Source organism: Marmota flaviventris, chromosome 8, assembly GCF_047511675.1.
Source record: "Marmota flaviventris isolate mMarFla1 chromosome 8, mMarFla1.hap1, whole genome shotgun sequence".
In the NCBI taxonomy this organism is placed as follows: Eukaryota; Metazoa; Chordata; class Mammalia; order Rodentia; family Sciuridae; genus Marmota; species Marmota flaviventris.
The window spans coordinates 96,396,804-96,415,072 of NC_092505.1; the positions used below are offsets into that span (position 1 = coordinate 96,396,804).

Below are 18,269 nucleotides of genomic sequence, written 5' to 3' on the forward strand. Positions count from 1 at the left end.
CTTCTTTGGAATCTGTTGCTAGAAAGCTATTGTGAGGCCTCACATTACCTTGTTCTTCACATTTCTTGTGTTCCCATGTTCAGATTTGCACATCTGGTGGTTCAGATATCTATACCACTTTTATGAGATGGCTTTCTTCGTGGCTTTTTCTGAAATATACACCTTGGAACACTGTTTTGTTATGTTGGCTTTGATTCTAGCTAGGTACTACAATGTAGTCTCCCCAAAGCTTCTTTGGCCATAATTAATGAGTTTGGGCAGTGTATACCATAGTGGAGTAGGAAATACCCAGTGTTTCTGTTGACCACACAAGACTGAGGACACTCTTAGCAATCAAGGCAGATTTGGTGTGGACAGACTAGGAGTGAAGTGCTGTGTGGTCACTCCTACAATGGGAATGGTATACTCTGATTAGCGAGGGCCTCTAGCACTAGAAGCCCCAGAAGTGGTGAAGGGACTGCAGAACTTGATCTCTGATCAGTTAGTGGTATGGGCCCATGTGCTGCATAGGAAGAGGTAGAGGTGGGAACCACAGAACCCCTTCTATGGCACTCACACCTGATCCTGATAGCACTGCCCAGTCAGACATGGTACAGGGATGGACAAGTGGTGGCAATCACACAAATGGCATGGCAGTGGTACCTTGGTGTTTTCCTCTGTTACTTCAGTGGCAGCACATACCAAGGGGCAGGACCATGGCCAAAGCTGGGCAAAGTTTCTCTTGGAGCCACGTTTGGTCATGAACCTAGGGGATGGGGCAATGGCTACTGTTACAAAGCCACTCAAGGGCCCCTCAGTATCACCCTATGAACAGGGCAGCAGTGAAAACCTGGTGTTCTCTCCCCATTCTAAGCATGCAGCAGGAGGGAAAGGGGTGGGAAGCTTGTGGGAGCCTACCTTCAATTTCTGGCATTGGAGTGAGACTTGGCTGGCCATGTTCTAGGTCTCAGAGAGCAAGTACCCAGATTTCCTGGTTCTTGAGGGCAGCACACTCCATTACCCTCTCTGTTGCAACACCTGTCTCCTACAGTGCAGGGCACTTAATGGATTTGGGTTGCAGGGCACTTAATGGGTTTGGGTCACAGTCACTTTGCTGGACTAGGTTGGGTTCTCAAGGCAACTATCTATCTTTAGAAAGTACACAATGTCAGTGGAGTTCTAGAGATGGGAATATGCAGGAGTTTTAGACCCCCTGAGAAGTCCAAACACAGTAGCTCAGTTCTTTTTTTTTTTTTTTAATTCTCAGTTCTTTTTTTTATTTTTCACTTAAAGGTGGGTACAATATCTTTATTTTATTTTAATGTGGTGCTGAGGATTGAACCCAGTGTCTCACACATGGCAGGCGAGTGCTCTACCTCTGAGCCACAACCCCAGCCCCCCCAACCCCGTAGGTCAGTTCTTAAGATGGCTCCTGGCTATAGTACCTTCAGGATTCACTGAGAAATTACGTGAAATCCTTTTCCAAAGCAAAGCTACTGCACAGATTTCAGGTTACTTATCTACACAGGCTGCAAGCCTGTGAGGATCGCACAACTTTTCAGTAGCTCAGATCGCCAGGATCTGAGAGAGAAGTTTACTGGGACTCTCTCTTTCAACTTCATGCCTGTAAAGGAGAGATTCACCTCCCTGCAGCTATGGATGTGGAGTGGCAGATATTGGGGTATTTTATGTCTCTTCCTATGCTGTTGTCCCAGATCTCTGAATCTTACAAAGGTCCATTCTCTGTCTTGCCGATTTCCAATATTCTCCCACAGCCACTCACCTAAAAATGCACCAATTACTTTGGTTCTCCTTTGAGGAGAAGGTGAGTGCTGTTCAACCATCTTATTGTTTAGACAAGAGAATATTCTTCAAACCCTAAAGCAGATAAAGAATTCTTAAGCAAATAGGTAAAGAATTCTTAAACATGAAGGTAAAGAATTCTTATGCATATAGGTAAAGAGTTCTTAAGCACCAAACATAAGAGAAAAAAATTAACAAAGATTTGTTAAAATTTTCTGTTCATCCTAAGAAAATAGAAAGGTAAGAAACAGACTTGGAGAAAATATTCCCAACTTATGTATCTAACAAATGACTTGTGTTCACACTACAAAATATATACATGAAGAGTGCTTTCTATAAATTAATAGAAAAAAGAAAACTCAAAAATGAACAAAATATACTTCAAGAAAATGTACAAAGGGTCAATAGGTGACAAAAAGTTACTCAATACCATTAGTAATCAGGAAAAAGCTAGTTAAAACCACAGTGAAATACAATTTCACATTCACCAGTATGGCTAAAACCTAAAGAACCAACAATACTAAATAGTGGAAAGATGTACATCAGCTGGAACTCTCATTACACTGCTGTTGGGCATGTTAAATGGTACACTCTTTAGAAAATAATCTGTCATTTAAGCATATACCTATCCGATGATTCAGCACCTCCACTCCTAGGTATTTATCCAAGTTAGAACATTCGTCCACAAAAATACAAACTCAAAATCAATTATCACTTATTTTCAGAAGGTGCATCTGTATGAGTATGTGTCTGTGTTTCTTTCTGATCCCGCAACAAATAGTTAACAAAAATGGGCTTAATACTTGTTTTTAAATATAACTGTCATGTGAAATCCACAAGTATATTTATTATATGTAAGTTTTGAAACAAATTTACTTACTCTGTATATGCATTTACTTCTTCACTTCAAAAATATTTATGGAGAGCCAAAAATATACATCAGGCATCCAAGTTCAAAGTGTGACTGAATCATAGATATAGTGCAATATTTCTAAGAATCTGAGTATACCTTTCAGAATAAATTTTACTTAAAATGAGGTTCCTGATCTTCTCACAGAAGGAAAAAGTATTAGATAACCTAACAGTCTCAGGCTTAGGACGCAAAAACAAGCCTGGTGCCAGTCAGGTTTGGCAGATGCAGGACTTACAGGGTAGTTAGTCATTTCAGGCCTCCATTCCCTGTAGGCCCATCTGCTCCACCTCCCTTGTCCAAAGCCACTGGAGGATGGGCCCTGGGAGCAAAGGCTAAACCAAGGGGACACACCCCGAAGGACGTTGCTGCCCTGTCAGTGGCATCCATTATGACTTGGCCCAGAAGGAATAGACTTTGCCACCAGAGGCACTACCCACCCTCTGTCACTTCCCTTCCTTCCCCCAGTACCCTTACAGAGGCATCTCAGTGTCTTCAGGCCTGGAGGTATGCTGATTGAGGCAGGACCTGCTCCCCTGAGTCTGTCTACAGATCACACCACCCAGCACCCTGGGAGAGTAGCATTTGGATTTCTAGGGCATTTTAAAGAGTTTTTAACATATTCATACCTTTTGACCCAGTATTTGCACTCCAGGAATTTATCATAAGGAAATAATCAGCATTGAAGGAAGGAACTGCTGCTAGAGCAGCTCATTTCCCAGTATATCTGCAACAACCTACAAAACACCCTTCCCCTCAAAGGAATCAAAACAACTTACCATCTAACAATAGGAAATTTATCAAAGTAATTATGATACAGTCATTAGATAGACAAGCTCTGGAGAAGAATTGAACAAGATGCTGCTGCCAAATACGTCTGATGACAAGAATATGATAAAGCTGTGTGTAGCAGGTCCTCTTGCAGGCAAATGTGAAGGAATTCTCCCAGACTCACAGGAAGCTAGTGGGTTCTCCGGATCCAGGTTACTAAGGGGGTCTGCATGGGTCCTCATAGTCTTATGGTATGGAGAAGGGGAGGCTGAAAACCAGTGGTATATGCAGTATTACCCCAGTATTGGCTAAGGAGAAAAAATGTATTTGAATACTTAGATGAGAGGTAATCAATGCCAGGCTACAGATAATTAACAAGGTTTTGGCCTTAGAAACAGTACTTCTCAAATTTGAATGTGGATACAGTTAAAAGATGAATTCCAGTTCAATATGTTGTGGTAGATCTGAAATTCTGAATTTCTAGCAAGATGTCAGGCAAGGACCCTGCTGCTGGCCTGCACTTAGAGAACCAAGGTTGTAGATGGCACATATCTGATAGGGAAATAGGCAAGTTACACTACCAGTGACTATCTGGTTGGTGAGAATATGGGCACATATTTATTTTTTTACACTGTCATACATTTTCTTTTTTTTTTTTTTTTTTAATCTTCGTTTTATTTTTTTATGTGGTGCTGAGGTTCGAACCCAGGGCCTCATGCTAGGCGAGCACTCTACCATTGAGCCACAACCCCAGCCCAACTGTCCTACATTTTCTATGATGAAATTTTATTGCTTTTGTAATAAAAAAGAAAACTTTTCACTTTTCTAAATCTTTGATTTGGGCTGGGGGTACAGGTTGGTGGTAGAGTGCTTACCTAGCATGTGTGAGGCCCTGGATCCCATCTTATCACTGCAAAAAACAAACAAACAAAAAACAAAACAAAACAAAAAAACCTTTAAATCAAGTGGTTATTCTTACAGGAGTCCATCTTAAATAATGTGAAATGGGATCAAAGTTTCATTCACAATTAGTGTTGGATGTGTGGGAGACTTCCCGCTGAAGTTAAGTTTCTGTCTGGTGAGAACATCATGTGATCCCTTACGCCTACGCCTCCTCTCTGAGGGGCGTCAAATTCAAAAGTTTTCTCCACCAATCCCCTCGGGACACAGTTTCTGCTGGCCGTACCTGAGTCACCCTGCCAATCAGCATCCCCACATGGCCTATGCAACCTGAAGCTTGCAAGCTCATGCTCTCTGCCCTCTTCCTCTTCTTTCTTTCCTCTCTCTGCTCTCTGCCTCTCCTTTTCTTCCCCTTTGGGCAGCCCCCCAATAAAATCTCTTGGCTGAATCTGTCTCGAGTGAGTCACTCGCCTTTCAATTAGAATGATTTATAACATAAAAAAATTAGTAACCACCTAGTTCTCTTATTCATTCATTCATTCTGCAGTGCTGGGGATCAAACCCAAGGCCTTGTACATGCTAAGTGAAAACTCTACCATTGAGTTAACACCCCAGGCCTCTAAATTTAAGAAAATGACTAAAAAAAGCTGAAATGGCATGTGATCATTAAAAACACTTATAAAGACATAGGGAAGTAGAATGATGAATTTTTTATCACTGTATGACAACTATGCTGAACTACTAATATAAAATGAATTAAAGATAAAATGCTAAATTTACTGTTTATTTAATTAAAAAAGGAAAGAAATATGACAAAATGTTCAAGTTTTTGGATTCTTGGATGGTGGGATCATAAAAGATTTTTTCCCTTTAAACTTTCCAGGATACAGGGCAGTATTGGCACTGGAGGCAAAGATACCAATGGAAAGTAGCAGAGGAAAGGGAGAAAAGAGACGCATTCAAGGGTCAGGAAGAAGGGAATAGACCTGAAGCCTATTAGCTGGGGGATAGGGTGAGGGTATGGGACCTAAGGGATTTCTTCTTAGAGCACCAGAATGGGAGTCCAGGAGAAAGACAAAGGGTTGGTGCAGGTAGAGCCAGCAGCTAAAGCCATAGGTCTGTACCCTGGCAGTAGGAGGGAAGATCCAAAGCCTACCACCTCTCCTCCTCCCTGACCCCTTGCTGAATGGCTCTAGGTAAGGGCTGCCAACAGGGGAGTCTTTGGCTCAGCTGTTATCTGCTCCATTCATTTGGCTTCCCTGGACACAATGGATGCTTCCTAGTAACAACTCAGCAATTGATCTCTCCCTTTCCCTTCCCGGAACACAATCACTCTCTGTGATTACCTAAAGCCATAAGGAGGAAGAATTTATGTTACTCTCTTCTGATAAAGTGAAATGAAGTCCTTTCCATGTTCCCCTTTCCAGGCTTCTTTCTTGCTTGAATCTCAGTTCACTTTTACCTCTCTTGACAAGCAGCAAAAGGCAGGAGAAACAAATGCAAACCAATAGGAACCTGCATCACTGGTTGAAGATCAAATTAGACAGCCCTTCTTAAACCAATAAAATGTGTTTTGTTTTGTATTTTTTTCTTTTTTTTAATATTGTTTTAGTTGTTTATGGACCTTTATTTTATTTGCTTATTTATATGTGGTGCTAGAAATCGAATGCAGTGCCTCACAGGTATGACGCAAGCACTCTACTGCTGAGCTACAACTCCAGCCCTTATTTTTTTCTTTTTTTGAGACAGAGTCTCTCTGTTGCCTAGGCTGGTCTTGACCTAGGTTCAAGCTATTCTCCTACCCCAGCCTTCCAAGTGTTGGGACCTAGAAGTACACTACTACACCTGGCTAAAATTGTTTTAAATATTTAAGATGTAAATATTAATTAACAGCATATTACTTATCTAAGTTAAAAAGAAAACCCATCTGTGTATCTGTTCTGTGATTTTCTCGCTGAGGGGAAAAACAGGCAAAGTTTCACTGTGCCAGTGTCAGGATTTCATAAAATTTTATTAGCTCCCCTTCCCTCTGGACATTCCTGTGAAACACACTTATCCCCAGTTCACACAAGAGGCACTATGTGCCCAGAGGACCCAGCCTTAAACCCCTGCTGGGTAGTGGCACTCCTGTGCACCTCCTCCTATTCCACACTGACACCAGTCTGCTATTCCACAGATGCCAGATCCACACATCTGCTTTCACAGTCAAAGGATTTTAATCTCCAACGACAGAGCCAAAGCCCTGGGTTCAAAGCCAAATGCTCAGGTCCAGTTGTCATCAATCCCAAAGCTGTGCTGCACTCAACACCCTGTTAGCATTTGTAACACTTTCCTAAGGCGACAGACAACATGTAGCCAGAGCTCACTCCAAAAACAGAGAGGTCGGGGCTGGAAAGCATTTTTTTCTTCTGGCATGGGGGTATGGAGTGCGGGGGGTATGGAGTGCGGGGGGGGGGGGGGGGGCGCTGCTGCTGTGGTGGGTGTTTCCTCCAAATAAAATAAAGGAAACAGTCTCTGTCAGCAATAACAACAGTGACCCCACTGTGAATCCTCATTCCCTGCCAGACACTGTAAGAAGCTCCTGATGTGACACTTAATCCTTACAGTCCCAGGAGGCAGGCATTATATCACCTCCATTTTACACAAGATGAAATGAGGTGGAGAGGTTAGAAAAAAAGAGAAAAAAATAAAAAGGTCAAGGTCACAGGTAGAGAAAGATCAGAAATCAACCCCAGCAATTTAGCCAATTTGGCTGAGTCCATACTTAGGACTGTTTTGTCTCACCTTTATTTGCTTTGGCAAATAATCCACCAAGCCACTTTTCCTAGACAAGGGAGTATCATCTGAGGGAGCACAAACCCACACCCTGGGATCCCACATTTTCCTGAAAGGAGCCAATCAATTTTCTGGTCTGGCATTTACAAAATACTTCAGCCTTTTTGTTTATGACTTTCAGCCAGAACAAGGTATTCCACTTGGCCCTAGTGTATTCTGTCTTTTCTGCCACATTAGGGCACGTGTTTACCTAGACTGGTAGTTTTGGTGACAAGGGCCTCAAAACAGCTCCTCACTTTTTCTTAAGACCACTCCACAGGTTTGATTTTTATGATATTTTCTCTTCCCATTTTTCTCCCAACCAATAGAAGCTTCCACTGTGATGAAACTCTAGATATAAGCAGAGATAAGAATATCTGTCTCATGACTTTTAACCAAAAGTTTCAAGATAAGAAAATTAAGTCATGCTTAGACATGGGGTGTACAAAGTCCTGGAAGCCCACACTGTGCAGGGGTGTCTCAGTTCCTCAGTCTCACAGGGCTTTCAGAAGGGCTATGCCTAAGCAGTATGTAGGAGCAGACTTGTCATCATCAGGAACATGGTGGGCAGAGAAGAGAGAGGGAGAGAGAGCACCTATCCTGGGAGACCATCAGAGTGGCTGGGATCCAGCAGAGCAGCTCCAAAAAGCCAAAGTACAACCTCAACAACCATTTGACTCTGAAAGTCAGGATGCTTAAAAAGGGAGAGTTTCTTGGGACTCCATTCCCATGGATACCTGAGGAACCCCCAAGGTTTAAAATACCTATTTTTCAACACACAAAGAGTTCATGATATGCGATTCTGAAGGCATTCATTTTTCCTACTGAGGCCTGCTCACATACGGATTCCATTTTTGTTGTATGTCAAGTATGGCTAATCTAAAGTTTTATGTAAATGAGAAAAGCAGAGTAGAGGAGGCCTTCATAGATCTGGACTCCAGTCTCATGCTTCGGGGTCCTGGGTTGCTCTGCTGTGAAGGTGCTGAAGTTCCCTAGGAAGCAGGCGTGGCTCCTGAGCACCAGGAACTGGCAGGATTAAGGAATTGCAGTTTATTTGGCAAAACCAACGGAAACCATTTTTTGAAAACTTGTCCACAGAGGATCCAAGATGGCAGAGTAGAGGAAATACAGTTTCTGGCTTCTCTGGGCATGAATCTGAGAAAGCTATCAGGTGGCTTCTCCACGGGATCTCCCCTTGACCAAATACAACATCTCAAGAGCGTGTGACAGGACCCCATACAGTGGATTTTCGCAGAATCCACCAGAGCTGCGAACACCGAGCAGAAATCAGAGCCCACAGTTTGAACATGAGTGTGACTCTCAAGTGGTGGAGCAGAAACACCAAATCAGCACCTCTGCAGAGCAGCAGAACTACAGACTACGCTCCACTCCCACGCAGGTCATTGGACTGCACGTTCTAGCCACAGCACGAGGATATCCCAGCTCCCCACCTCACCAGACACCCCAACGTGGGAAAATAGATGGACTCCATCTTGGAAAACCTTTCTCACCATATTTTAGTGGGTGTGGCTACCAGCACAGTTCTGTGACTGAACAGGTACCCAGTTTCCAACTTCCCTTCCCCCAGCTGTGATAACTCAGTATAGTAACTATCAGCACAAAATCAGCTCTCAGTTGAACAGGAGCACAATGCAGCCAGGGCACTGCCCACCTGGTATCCAGGGCAGAGGTCCCGAAGCTGAGACCTGATAAGCAAGAGAGAGGAGGGGCTAAAACCCAGGAGCAACTGAGAGAGACCAAGATTAGGAAAGCTCCAGGCAAGAGACAGAGAGCTCTAGTTTTCTCACACAGGTTACCTACACCACCCTGAGGGCAGGGACTCAAGCTTGGAATAGATAACTCCACCTACTGAAAGAGAAGAAAATGGAAGAGTATTTTTGTTGTTATTGTTTGTTTTGTTTTTTGTTTGTTTGTTTTCTTCTCTTCCATTTTATCCTCTTCCTTTCTCCTCTACCCTTCCTCCTCTGGTCCTCACAACCCCAACATATGTGAAACTGAGAATTCTGCATGAAATAGAACTTTAAGAACTGAGTCACCAGAATAATATAATATAGAGGAATTGCATAAGCCCCCCCCCCTTTTTATTTTTCTGTTTTTTATCTTTCTTTCTTTCCCTTTTATTTTTCTTCCTCCCTGTCTTCCTCTTTCAACATCCTAATTTTTACTTCTTGTAATTTTCTAAATACATATATGTGTTTGTTTTTAAGTATTCTACTGACTTCCCTCATACTTGTCTACCCTAAATTACCTCCTGCCTATTCCCTGCTACTAACCCTCTTCATTAGAGTTCTCCTCCAAATTTCGTAAGTTATATTAACCCCATACCCTCACATCTTTCCCCCTTAACATAACGTCATACACCCGACCCCCAGTTCTCTGTCCGCCACCAGAAACTGTACATCTTTTATGAAACTACTGATTATATTTTAAATAATAATTGAATCCAACATTTCTAGACATTGAGAGTAACTATAAATGTCTTAATAACAATAATTTACTCATAGGTGATGTACTGTTGATATTGGGAACTGTCAACATTGTCCTTCCCCACAAAGGAGGGATCTTGGAACTATACAAGAGCACCACAAATATATAGGGTAAAAACAATAACATACCAGTCCCACAGAGTAGGAATGTAACGCAAAATAATAAAACAAATTAAAAACACAAATGAGAGCATCACCAGCAGAGTAGACAACTTAAAAGATAGGACATCAGACAACGAAGACAAAGTATATCATCTTGAGAAGAACGTAGATAGCACAGCGAAAATGATAAGAAAACAGGAGCAGAACATACAAGAAATATGGGATAGGATAAAAAGACCAAATTTAAGAGTTATTGGGATAGAGGAAGGCACAGAGGTCCAAACCAAAGGAATGAGCAATCTGTTCAATGGAATAATATCAGAAAACTTTCCAGACATGAAGAATGAAATGGACATCCAAATCCAAGAAGCCTACAGGACGCCAAATGTGCAAAATCACAACAGATCCACACCAAGACACATTATAATGAAAATGCCCAACATACAGAATAAGGAGAGAATTTTAAAAGCCACAAGAGAAAGGAATCAGATTAAAATCAGGGGTAAAACAATTAGAAAAATGGCAGATTTTTCAACACAGACCCTGAAAGCTAGAACAACATATTTCAAACTGAAAGATAATGGGTTCCAACCAAGAATCTTGTATCCAGCAAAACTAAGCTTCAGATTTGAAGATGAAATAAAAACCTTCCACTATAAACAAAAGTTAAAAGAATTTACAGCTAGAAAACTGGCACTACAAAACATCCTTGGCAAAATATTTCATGAAGAGGAAATGAAAAACAACAATGAAAACCAGCAGAGGTAGGTAGTACAATAAAAGAAATACTAATCAAAGAGGAAAACCAAGTCAAGTTAAATAACAAAAATAAACAAATATGGCTGAAAATACAAACCATGTCTCAATAGTAACCCTAAATGTTAATGGCTTTAACTCACCAATCAAGACATAGGCTAGCAGATTGGATTAAAAAAAAAAAGATCCAACAATATGCTGCCTACAAAAGACTCATTTCATAGGAAAAGACATACACAGATTGAAGGTGAAAGGTTGGGAAAAAATCATACCACTCACATGGAGTGCGGAAGCAAGTAGGAGTCTCCATACTCATATCAAATAGACTTCAAGGCAAAGTTAATCAAAAGGGATAAAGATGGACATTACATACTGCTCAAGGGAACCATACACCAACAAGACATAACAATCATAAATATATATGCCCCAAACAATAGTGCAGCTATGTTCATCAAACAAACTCTTCTCAAGTTCAAGAGTCAAACTGACCAAAACACAATAATCTTGGCTGACTTTAACACACCTCTCCCATCACGGACAAATCTTCCAAACAAATGTTGAATAAAGAAACTATAGAGCTCAATAACACAATCAATAACTTAGACTTAACTGACATGGATAGAATATATTAACCAGCATCAAGTGGTTATGCTTTCTTCTTAGCAGCACATGGATCCTTCTCAAAAATAGACCATATACTATGCCACAGGGCAACTCTTAGCAAATACTAAGGAGTAGAGATACTACCATGCATTTTATCAGATCATAATGGAATGAAATTGGGAATCAATGACAAAATAAAGAATAAAAAATTCTGCATCACATGGAGACTGAACAATATGCTACTGAATGAACAATGGGTTACAGAAGACATCAAGGAGGAGATTAAAAAATTCTTAGAGGTAAATGAGAACACAGATACAACATAATAAAATCTCTGGGACACTATGAAAGCAGTACTAAGAGGAAAATTCATTGCATGGAGTTCATTCCTTAAAAGAAGAAAAAGTCAACAAATAAATGACCTCACACTACATCTCAAAGCCCTAGAAAAAGAAGAACAAATCAGCAGCAAAAGCAGTAGAAGGCAAGAAATAATTAAAATCAGAGCTGAAATCAATGAAATTGAAACAAAAGAAACAACTGAAAAAAATCGACAAAACTAAAAGTTGATTCTTTGAAAAAATAAATAAAATTGACAGACCCTTAGCCATGCTAACGAAGAGAAGGAGAGAGAGAACTCAAATTACCAGCATATGTGATGAAAATGGCAATATCACAACAGATACTACAGAAATACAGAAGATAATTACAAATTATTTTGAAACCTTATACTCTAATAAAATAGAAGACAGTGAAGGCATTGATAAATTCCTTAAGTCATATGATCTTCCCAGATTGAGTCAGGAAGATATACACAACTTAAACAGACCAATATCAAGTGAGGAAATAGAAGAAACCATCAAAAGACTACCAACCAAGAAAAGCCCAGGACCAGACGGATTCACTGCCAAGTTCTACAAGACCTTTAAAGAATAACTAATACCAATACTCTTCAATTTATTTCAGAAAATAGAAAAAGAGGGAGTACTTCCAAACTCATTCTGTGAGGACAATATCACCCTGATTCCAAAACCAGACAAAGACACTTCAAAGAAAGAAAACTTCAGACCAATATCTCTAATGAACATAAATGCAAAAATCCTCAATAAAATTCTGGCAAATCGAATACAAAAGCATATCAAAAAGATTGTGCACCATGATCAAGTGGGATTCATCCCAGGGATGCAAGGTTGGTTCGACATACGGAAATCAATAAATGTAATTCATCACATCAATAGACTTAAAGATATGAATCACATGATCATCTCGATAGACGCAGAAAAAGCATTTGACAAAATACAGCACCCCTTTATGTTCAAAACACTAGAAAAACTAGGGATAACAGGAACATATCTCAACATTGTAAAGACTGTCGATGCTAAGCCTCAGGCCACCATCATTCTAAATATGTTAGAGTCTCACTAAGTTGCTTAGGCCCTGACTAAGTTGCTGAGGCTGGCCTTGAACCTGTCTCAGCCCCCAGAACTGCTAGGATTACTGGCACGTGACACCATGCCTAGCCCTCAATTGAATCTTAAAACATCTCTACATCTTCTTTTAGACTACTCAATCTATATGTGCCAGGTCTAGACTTGAGGAGATTCATCTAACACTCTGACTTTTAATTGTCACGTATGCCATTTACTTGACTTGTTTTCTTTTTAAATCAAAGAGGCATTAAGTTCAGTTGCACTGAAGCTACTAAAAACTGTGGGTTTATCTTTCAGAAATATGCCTCCCCTTTTTCCCTCCACTGCATTTCAATAGCTCCCTCTTAGAACCAAACGTTTACAAATTACTGATCAACATAACAGAATGAGCAGAAATTATAAGACAAATCCTGAGAAAAAATAAGTCAGACACTATTCTCTCTCAAAGCAGTGTTCTCTAAAAGAATGATGGAACACCATGCAGAATTTTAAGTAGTCAGTTCTTTGCTAAATATTTACATGTCATGATTCCTAATACAAACTCATAAAGATATGAAAAAAATCAGCACAGAAAATACAAAAATCTCTTTCAAGTTATAAGTAGATCTCTGCTCATCTTTTTTTTTTTAATAAAAATCTTTTAACCTATATGATGGTTCCAAAAGTATATGCATGTGTGTTCACTACTTTAGCCTGGACTTTTTGTTCGTTTTTGGTGCTAGGGATGGAACCCAGGGCCTTGTGCATGCTAGGACTGTGCTCTACCACAAAGCTACATCCTCATACCCTGGCCTCTGCTTTTTGATGAGTGTAATTTGAAAGGGATTTGGGCAACTGGCAAAAACTGCTAACACATTTTATACAACCCGCCTGACTGGAGGCAACTCAACCCCCAGGCATGCTGATACCCTTTGTGCAGAAAAAGCTGACCCAGCATCCACCTGCATCAACTCATCCACTCAGCTTTGACATTCTCAGCAAACACCCTGTGCCTTTAGAGCAAAATAAATCCATACCCCCAAGAGAGAGAAAAGGAAGGCTTGTGATGACAACCAATTTACAAAGAATAAGGAAGTGTGGAAGGCTTTGAATCTAAAAGGACCTCTAGTACTAAACCTAAACCTATCTTCTGCCAAAAAATAAATAAAATAAAAAGCAAGCAACCAAAAAAAATTAAAAATAAAAAAAATAAAACCTCCGCAGGTAATATTGTTGTAACTTTTAAAGGAAAATGCTCAACATATTTTCATACCCATCACCCAGCTTCAACAATTAACAACTCATAACCAACTCCTCTCGTTCCCCCCATTTCTCTGCTAAAGCTCCCCCAAATTGGATTATTTTAAGGCATATCCCCAAGCCACATTTCAACTTCACTCAGTAACTAAAAGTTAAAGATTTTTTAAAGCCATAATTATGATGCCAATAATAAAACTAAAACCCATCAAATAACAAGTACAAATTTCTTCCACATCTCAATGTTTTAAAAGGTTCTTTCATCTAGTTATGGACCAGGCTACATGGGCAATGACCAGACAGACTCCATTTTACTCTGAGACTCCATGTCATGTAAGGAATGCTTCTCCCATGGGAACACCCCGCCTCTGTACCTATCAATAGTTGCTTACATAACATGTTTGCCAACACAAAATGGCAATTCTTATACAATATAAAATTGTTCCCTTTTTGCTTCCCATTTTTGTTGGACTATGTACCCTGTCAGAGATTGACTGTCCAGGTGTTAGTAACCATTCTTTAACTTGGACTTAACTAGGGTCTTTTTGACCCACTTCCCTTCTGCTTATGATCTCATGACGTTTGTTTATGGTTTTGAATGATAGCAGCAGCCACTTATTATTAATGTGGTTTTGGACTATATAGGTGTACTCAAACTCCAGGAGGGAGTAGAAGGGTGTAGATTTGCAGCCTGCCTCTTGGCCCACAGCCTAGTGAGTAAAGGCTCCCTCTTCTGCTTTAAGATAGACTCGGTGATTTATTATAATCTCACCATAACAATTTAATAAGGATACAATAAAGGCTCAGAAGATTTAACGCTGTGTTATGTCTCTCAAATCGTTTTCAAATCACAGGTACCCCACAGGAGCCAGGTGATTCCCAATAACTCTAATAACTCTATTCCCGGGATACCACATAGAAACGCTGATCATACATATGTAAATTTGTCTCTAAATTTATAAACAAAGCACACAAGGACCCATTTCCCCTGAAGAAACTTAACAATATCGACAGCCACCATTTACATGTCCTTTGCAATGGTGCAGAGTTATGTCTGGGAGTTAAGCAACACCCAACCGCCTTACCGGAGCGTTTGCACAGTGGGGGACGAAGAAAGCGTGTTTCCTTCCTCTGAGGCCCGATGGGCGCAGTCGCCTCCCGAATGCGGGACCCTGCTTGCTGCCACCTCCCGAGACCACCTGCGCAGGTGAGAAAAAGTTGCTTCAGCCGCCGGATTCCCGAAGACCGGCCCAGGTTATCTAGAAGGCATTGGGCTAGTAAGGCTGGTCATCAAGGAACCAGCCAAGGCGCTCTGTCCTCGGAGACCCGCCAGCACTGCAAAGCGCGGAGGCTTAATCCCCGCGCCCGGCGTGCGCGCGGACGCCGGCCGCAACGCCCCGCTCAGCAGCCGACACGCAAAGTCGGCCCGAGGGAACGCCCGCGCTTGTGTACGGGCCCGCAATCACCTGAGAGTGCCCGGGAGGAGGCAGGAGTCACACCCCCGCGTTTCTCTGCCCTCACCTGTTTTCTAACGTTCAGAAGCCACTTCCCCGGGCTCCCTCAAACTCACCACAGACCCATCGCGTCCCACCCCGAGCCTGTAAGGCTCACGCTTCGGTGGCATACTCCCGGGTCCCTCAAGTAGCAGAGAAAGCCAAGCCCTCCAAATCCTGTAAGGGAAATCCCTCCCCTCCCACGCCGGGGAAGCAGCGCAGCACAGGGGCAGGGGACCCGCCGGGACCTCCGGACGCCTCCCCGCCCCCGCACTCACCCACGGCTCGCAGCTCGAGGTCGGCGTCGGGCTTACAGACTCCCAGCCCACAAGCGGCGAGGTCGCAGCCCAGGCACCTGCCGGGCCTGGCCCCAGGTGACTGCCCGAGGTAGGGGCGGGGCCCGCGTGCCCGCCCGCCCACTCCGCCCCACCCTGAGCACTCCGGGGAGGGGAGGGCAGGGAGCACGGCCCCCAGATCCCACCGCGCCCAGCTGGCTCCAGACCCGGAAGGGCGGGCGTCGGCGCCCCGTCTAGGCTCTGGAGAGAGACAAGCCGGGTTTGCGGAGTGGGGGGACGCCCCCTGCTGGTGGGGTGGCGAGAGGTGCCGGAGGCTGAGGCTGGCGGAGAGACATCCCTCAGTGTGCAGGATGCGGGAGCTGCTGGGAGCTTATTAAGAAGTCCTTTCCTTGGGGATGGGGTTTTGGCTCAGGGGTACAGCGCTTGCCTAGCAGGCATGAGGCACTGGGTTTGATCCTTAGCACCACATAAAAATAAATAAAATAAAAGGTATTGTGTCCATCTACAACTAAAAAAATATTAAAAACAACAACAACAACAACAACAAAAAAAAAACTTCCTGGCGCTAGGCCTTGAAGCCCCAGCTTAAAGAGTGCCCCAGGTTTCCCGCAGGCAGCACGGGCAGGGCAGCTCTCCATCACAAACTCTCAGTTAGCTAACAGTCACAAATTTACACTTTTGGCAGTTGTCTCCAGATGGAGCTTACACACAGGTGACAGAACCCAAGACTTTCATGCCACTAAAACAACTCTCAGTGATATTGTTAGGTGCAGGACAAGGTGAACAAACGTTAGCTGCAGGATAACCCACGCACTCAAACCCCCCTGTGTCTGGTTCTTTATCACCTGTTTGCGTCAAGTCTGAACACTCAACCCCACTCAAGGCTGAACACTGGACCCCCACCGGTCTGGTGCAACAGAAACCCACATCTGACCCCTGCCCCATCTGCCTGAAGGCAGAAGATTACAGCCTTAGCAACTACTGTGTGATCCAATCATTGAACATCAACAAGACAGCTTGCAGACCCAGAGACCCCATTAGATTTTTGGCTATAGAAACTCCCTCCTGCCGGGCCCCCCTCTCTTGCTCTCTGTCTCCCTCTCTTGCTTTCGCTCTCCTTTGCTCTCTCTTTCTTCTCTTGCTCTCTCTCTCTTTCTTTCTCGCTCTCTTTTTCTCTTCTTTTGCACTGCTGCAATAAAGCAGTGGTCGCTCAGAGTTTTGTGGTCACTTTCCTTTCAGATATACTATGAATTCTTATTTTTAAATTAAATAGCTGCAAATAACACACATATTACATTGCTTTTTGTGTGTCTACAGTGCTGATTTGCTGTAGACAGCATCTATGACTTGTCATTTGAAAATATAAAATATGGCACATATAAAATATGACAGTTGAAATATATAAAATATGGCACAGTTTCCTCCTGCTGCTGCTCATCTTCAAACAGAGCCTTAAATGAGGAGCCTGGATATCTCAACCCTGGAAAGAGCCTGGACTGGCCTTGTCAGGAACTCAGTAATGGCCCCAGGGAGCAGTAAGAACCCTGACAGAAAGAAGTATGGACTGCTAGGGGCATTAAGGAGGGGCTTCACTCATCTGAAGAGGTCAGAAAGGATATCCTAGAGAAGGGGTGAGATCCTGTGAATCAAGAAGTACTACAGGATTCACCAGAATTTGAGGTATTTCTGCCCAGAATCCACGGGGGGGGGGGGGGGAATAAAGAGGCAGAGAGCCACAGAGTGTGTGTTCTCATAAAGGAATAGCAAGGGCTGTCAGTACTAGTGACAGGGAGAGAATAGGAGCTGAATTAGTGGTGGGTGTGGGGGTCAGATCATACTCCTAACACACATAACAGCCACCATCTGTGGAATGTATACTATAAAACAGGAGCTGGATGTACATCACTCCAAACTTCAAGATAGGATTATTATTTGCCTTTACAGGAGGGGAAAATGAAGTCCAGGAGGAGAGGTGCCTTACTAGTGACAGGACCTGGTTAGGGTGACTCTGAGGAGCTAGACTGAATTTACAGTGTCTTTCTCCAGGAGGATTCAGGAGGCTGTATTTGTCTTCAAATGCTCCCAGCATCCTCAATTATTTCCAAGTGCCCTCTGCTTTCCCTCCATTCCCAAAGCCTGTGTCAACAACTGCCCTCAGACTTCTCCAGTCTAGGGAGGGTGTGCACTTGGGGACATCTATGCATACCAGGTACCTCCTGAGGGGAACCCCATGGAAGGTGCTGGGTTGAGGGATTGTGGCAAAGACCATTTATTGCTTCCCACTTGTCTTGAGGGGGCAAATTGCAACATATGCAATTGAGGGGAGAAATAAAGAATGTACACGTGCTCCTGCCCCTTTCAATGCTTTATTCACTCAAATTACTCAATACAGTTTCACTCTATAGGTTCTTAATCAAGAAAATGACAATCCTTCATGCTAGGCACTGCAGTAGACAATCAATTCACAGCAAACAATTCTAGATTAATTCTAAGCACTGCAAAACACACTTAATCATGACAGGCTAATGACAGACATTCCCTCTGCATGCTAAGTTCAAAAGTCTTAATCCTTAGGCTTTATGTCCAGCAGTTGCACACTCACTTAGACTGCAGTGACCAGGTCAGGAACCAAGGCAGGCTTTTCCTGGTATGGAGTGGATGACGGTTAA

General features: G+C 42.6%; 1 protein-coding gene across 1 annotated transcript in view; it reads right to left on the bottom strand.

Moving 5' to 3' along the window:
* Nucleotides 1-15,802, bottom strand: part of Gpr160 (G protein-coupled receptor 160) — a 52,292-nt gene extending 36,490 nt beyond the window's left edge. The window contains exons 1-2 of the mRNA XM_027942121.2: nucleotides 15,583-15,802; nucleotides 14,897-15,010 (exon numbers count right to left, since the gene is read on the bottom strand). The gene's annotated coding sequence lies outside the window, so the exon portion shown is untranslated. The remainder of the gene's footprint in view (nucleotides 1-14,896; nucleotides 15,011-15,582) is intronic.
* Between the last annotated feature and the right edge of the window lie 2,467 nt (nucleotides 15,803-18,269).